Source organism: Balaenoptera physalus (assembly GCF_965194825.1).
Source record: "Balaenoptera physalus genome assembly, chromosome: 9".
Classification (NCBI taxonomy): Eukaryota; Metazoa; Chordata; class Mammalia; order Artiodactyla; family Balaenopteridae; genus Balaenoptera; species Balaenoptera physalus.
The window spans coordinates 110,621,571-110,627,570 of NC_138888.1; positions in this window are offsets into that span (position 1 = coordinate 110,621,571).

A 6,000-nucleotide genomic window follows, 5' to 3' on the forward strand; every position below is an offset into this window, starting at 1 on the left:
GAGTGTGTATGTCGAGTGTAGGGTAACACAGTGCACTCTTATTGGGACATCTTGATATAGCCAGCTATCGCCCAGGTTCACGAGCACCTTTAAGCAAGTTCCAATAGGCCGTGGAATTCGTTCTCATTCCCTAGTTTGAGCTGTACAGAGAGAAACAGTAAGCTTCTCCTTCCATTCAGGACCTCCTACCTGAAGTCACCCTGCCTCCTGAAGAAAGACGACCTCGTTTCTATTGAAACTAAAGCACAGTTTTTCCTGTAGCACGGCAGGCTTTTGAAGAGGCACGGGCCCAGAGGCCTAGCTAGGGCTTTCCTTGGTGAGGCCGTTCACTAGATGCAGAACACCCTGCCTCGAGAAGTTGATTCAGGGAAGCAACAACTGTGTACTCTGTGTCTCATTTGACTTGTTAAAAACCACAGAGATGTATGCTGCCTGTGCCCATTGAAATGGGGGCATGATGGGACTAGCCTTGCTTTTCATTTGGAAAGCTCCATTCTAGCTTCCGTGAAGCTCCCTGAAATTCTCTGCTGTTGACAGGCCTCTGGCCACTGTAGGCATGTGTCTGGGAAGAAAATGAGTTTTCTCTGGCTACACACGGAACTTCATTGGCCGGGGTGGGGCGCACCTTGCCATGCTCTAGAGCTAAAGGGAATCTAAACGTGAGCCCTTGGCTCGAGGTAAGGCCCTGAGTAGCCCTGCAGAACGGGAGGCATGCAGCTCTTTCCATTAGCTCTTAGTCGCTCTTCTGGTTTACTTTAAATGAAGTACCTTTTTTCAGGACTCCTAGGCCCCTCGGTTGAGCATCATTTTTGTTCCAAGGTCTCTGAGTATCTCCACACCCCTGTAGGCCTGCTGAGCAACAACGAGGCACATTGGTCCTCGGAGGTCCTCTGTGTCTGCTGAGTCATGGGCAACACACTGCACTCTTTCTTGTGATATCTTGATTCACAGCACTCGCACAGGTTCAAGAGCAATGTTCAACAAGTTCCAACATGCCGTGGAAGTCGCTCTCATTCCCTAGTTTGAGCTGTACAGAGAGAAACAGTAAGCTTCTCCTTCCATTCAGGACCTCCTACCTGAAGTCACCCTGCCTCTTGAAGAAAGACGACCTCGTTTCTATTGCAACTAAAGCACAGTTTTTCCTGTACAACGGCATGCTTTTGAAGCGGCAAGGGCCCAGAGTCCTTGTCAGGGATTTCCTTGGTGAGGCCGTTTACTAGTTGCAGAACACCGTGCCTCGAGAAGTTGATTCAGGGAAGCAACAACTGTGTACTCTGTGTCTCATTTGACTTGTTAAAAACCACAGAGATGAATGCTGCCTGTGCCCATGGAAATGGGGTCATGAGGGTACTAGCCTTGCTTTCCGTTTGGAAACCTCCATTCTTGCTTCCGTGAAGCTCCCTGAAATTCTCTGCTGTTGACAGTCCTCTGGCCACTGTAGGCATGTGTCTGGGGAAAAAAATGAGTTTTCTCTGGGTACACACGGAGCTTCATTGGCCGGGGTGGGGCTCTCCTTGCCATCCTCTAGAGCTAAAGGGAATCTCAACGTGAGTCCCTGCCTCGAGGTAAGGCCCTGAGTAGCCCTGCAGAAAGGGAGGCATGCAGCTCTTTCCATGAGCTCTTAGTGGAGGTCCGTTTTATTTAAAAGAATTACCCCTTTCAGGACTCCTACGCCCTTCGGGTCAGCATCATTTTGGTTCCAAGATCACTGACTCCCTCCACACCCTTGTGGGCCTGCTGAGCAGCATTGAGTCCCATACGTCCCACGGAGGCTCTCTGTGTCTGCAGAGTCTCGGGCAACACACTATACGTTACTTCAGGAGAGCTACATTTCCAGAGCACTCGAACAGCATCAAAACTACATTTCTAGGCAGTCCAACATGCCCTGGAAGTCTTCGACATTGCCCTCGTCAGAGCTGCCCAGAGAAAACACTCTGCTTAGAATTTATCGAGGACCTCGTACCTGAAGTCACTCTATTCAAGGAGAAATACAGCATCTTAACATGCTGTGTCGTTCACAGGGCAAGAAACGTGAGAACTTGCCTCGAGGTAAGGCCATGAAATGCTTTGCAGAAGCGGAGGCGTGTAGCAGTTTCCATGTGGCCGTAGACGCATATCTTCAGCATTTTAAAGCCAGTACGCTTTTCAGGACACCCAGGTGCCTCGCCTGGAAACCCTATTCCCTGCAAGAACACTGAGTACCCTCAGGCTCCCCTGGCCCTTCTAAGCAACTTCCAGGCCAGGAGCTTTCAGACTCAGAGTGTGTATGTCGAGTGTAGGGTAACACAGTGCACTCTTATTGGGACATCTTGATATAGCCAGCTATCGCCCAGGTTCACGAGCACCTTTAAGCAAGTTCCAATAGTCCGTGGAATTCGTTCTCATTCCCTAGTTTGAGCTGTACAGAGAGAAACAGTAAGCTTCTCCTTCCATTCAGGACCTCCTACCTGAAGTCACCCTGCCTCCTGAAGAAAGACGACCTCGTTTCTATTGAAACTAAAGCACAGTTTTTCCTGTAGCACGGCAGGCTTTTGAAGAGGCACGGGCCCAGAGGCCTAGCTAGGGCTTTCCTTGGTGAGGCCGTTCACTAGTTGCAGAACACCCTGCCTCGAGAAGTTGATTCAGGGAAGCAACAACTGTGTACTCTGTGTCTCATTTGACTTGTTAAAAACCACAGAGATGTATGCTGCCTGTGCCCATTGAAATGGGGGCATGATGGGACTAGCCTTGCTTTTCGTTTGGAAACCTCCATTCTAGCTTCCGTGAAGCTCCCTGAAATTCTCTGCTGTTGACAGGCCTCTGGCCACTGTAGGCATGTGTCTGGGAAGAAATTGAGTTTTCTCTGGCTACACACGGAACTTCATTGGCCGGGGTGGGGCGCACCTTGCCATGCTCTAGAGCTAAAGGGAATCTCAACGTGAGCCCTTGGCTCGAGGTAAGGCCCTGAGTAGCCCTGCAGAACGGGAGGCATGCAGCTCTTTCCATTAGCTCTTAGTCGCTCTTCTGGTTTACTTTAAATGAAGTACCTTTTTTCAGGACTCCTAGGCCCCTCGGTTGAGCATCATTTTTGTTCCAAGGTCTCTGAGTATCTCCACACCCCTGTAGGCCTGCTGCGCAACAACGAGGCACATTGGTCCTCGGACTCGGAGGTCCTCTGTGTCTGCTGAGTCATGGGCAACACACTGCACTCTTTCTGGTGATATCTTGATTCACAGCACTCGCACAGTTTCAAGAGCAATGTTCAACAAGTTCCAACATGCCGTGGAAGTCGCTCTCATTCCCTAGTTTGAGCTGTACAGAGAGAAACAGTAAGCTTCTCCTTCCATTCAGGACCTCCTACCTGAAGTCACCCTGCCTCTTGAAGAAAGACGACCTTCTTTCTATTGCAACTAAAGCACAGTTTTTCCTGTAGCACGGCAGGCTTTTGAAGCGGCACGGGTCCAGAGTCCTAGCCAGGGATTTCCTTGGTGAGGCCGTTCACTAGTTGTAGAACACCGTGCCTCGAGAAGTTGATTCAGGGAAGCAACAACTGTGTACTCTGTGTCTCATTTGACTTGTTAAAAACCACAGAGATGAATGCTGCCTGTGCCCATGGAAATGGGGTCATGAGGGTACTAGCCTTGCTTTCCGTTTGGAAACCTCCATTCTTGCTTCCGTGAAGCTCCCTGAAATTCTCTGCTGTTGACAGTCCTCTGGCCACTGTAGGCATGTGTTTGGGAAAAAAATGAGTTTTCTCTGGGTACAGACGGAGCTTCATTGGCCGGGGTGGGGCTCTCCTTGCCATCCTCTAGAGCTAAAGGGAATCTCAACGTGAGTCCCTGCCTCGAGGTAAGGCCCTGAGTAGCCCTGCAGAAAGGGAGGCATGCAGCTCTTTCCATGAGCTCTTAGTGGAGGTCTGTTTTATTGAAAAGAATTACCCCTTTCAGGACTCCTACGCCCTTCGGGTGAGCATCATTTTGGTTCCAAGATCACTGACTCCCTCCACACCCCTGTGGGCCTGCTGAGCAGCATTGAGTCCCATACGTCCCACGGAGGCTCTCTGTGTCTGCAGAGTCTCGGGCAACACACTATACGTTACTTCAGGAGAGGTACATTTCCAGAGCACTCGAACAGCATCAGAACTACATTTCTAGGCAGTCCACCATGCCCTGGAAGTCTTCGACATTGCCCTCGTCAGAGCTGCCCAGAGAAAACACTCTGCTTAGAATTTATCGAGGACCTCGTACCTGAAGTCACTCTATTCAAGGAGAAATACAGCATCTTAACATGCTGTGTCGTTCACAGGGCAAGAAACGTGAGAACTTGCCTCGAGGTAAGGCCATGAAATGCTATGCAGAAGCGGAGGCGTGTAGCAGTTTCCATGTGGCCGTAGACGCATATCTTCAGCATTTTAAAGCCAGTACGCTTTTCAGGACACCCAGGTGCCTCGCCTGGAAACCCTATTCCCTGCAAGAACACTGAGTACCCTCAGGCTCCCCTGGCCCTTCTAAGCAATATCCAGGCCAGGAGCTTTCAGACTCACAGTGTGTATGTCGAGTGTAGGGTAACACAGTGCACTCTTATTGGGACATCTTGATATAGCCAGCAATCGCCCAGGTTCACGAGCACCTTTAAGCAAGTTCCAATAGGCCGTGGAATTCGTTCTCATTCCCTAGTTTGAGCTGTACAGAGAGAAACAGTAAGCTTCTCCTTCCATTCAGGACCTCCTACCTGAAGTCACCCTGCCTCCTGAAGAAAGACGACCTCGTTTCTATTGAAACTAAAGCACAGTTTTTCCTGTAGCACGGCAGGCTTTTGAAGAGGCACGGGCCCAGAGGCCTAGCTAGGGCTTTCCTTGGTGAGGCCGTTCACCAGATGCAGAACACCCTGCCTCGAGAAGTTGATTCAGGGAAGCAACAACTGTGTACTCTGTGTCTCATTTGACTTGTTAAAAACCACAGAGATGTATGCTGCCTGTGCCCATGGAAATGGGGGCATGATGGGACTAGCCTTGCTTTTCGTTTGGAAACCTCCATTCTAGCTTCCGTGAAGCTCCCTGAAATTCTCTGCTGTTGACAGGCCTCTGGCCACTGTAGGCATGTGTCTGGGAAGAAAATGAGTTTTCTCTGGCTACACACGGAACTTCATTGGCCGGGGTGGGGCGCACCTTGCCATGCTCTAGAGCTAAAGGGAATCTAAACGTGAGCCCTTGGCTCGAGGTAAGGCCCTGAGTAGCCCTGCAGAACGGGAGGCATGCAGCTCTTTCCATTAGCTCTTAGTCGCTCTTCTGGTTTACTTTAAATGAAGTAGCTTTTTTCAGGACTCCTAGGCCCCTCGGTTGAGCATCATTTTTGTTCCAAGGGCTCTGAGTATCTCCACACCCCTGTAGGCCTGCTGAGCAACAACGAGGCACATTGGTCCTCGGAGGTCCTCTGTGTCTGCTGAGTCATGGGCAACACACTGCACTCTTTCTTGTGATATCTTGATTCACAGCACTCGCACAGGTTCAAGAGCAATGTTCAACAAGTTCCAACATGCCGTGGAAGTCACTCTCATTCCCTAGTTTGAGCTGTACAGAGAGAAACAGTAAGCTTCTCCTTCCATTCAGGACCTCCTACCTGAAGTCACCCTGCCTCTTGAAGAAAGACGACCTTCTTTGTATTGCAACTAAAGCACAGTTTTTCCTGTAGCACGGCAGGCTTTTGAAGCGGCACGGGTCCAGAGTCCTAGCCAGGGATTTCCTTGGTGAGGCCGTTCACTAGTTGCAGAACACCGTGCCTCGAGAAGTTGATTCAGGGAAGCAACAACTGTGTACTCTGTGTCTCATTTGACTTGTTAAAAACCACAGAGATGAATGCTGCCTGTGCCCATGGAAATGGGGTCATGAGGGTACTAGCCTTGCTTTCCGTTTGGAAACCTCCATTCTTGCTTCCGTGAAGCTCCCTGAAATTCTCTGCTGTTGACAGTCCTCTGGCCACTGTAGGCATGTGTCTGGGAAAAAAATGAGTTTTCTCTGGGTAC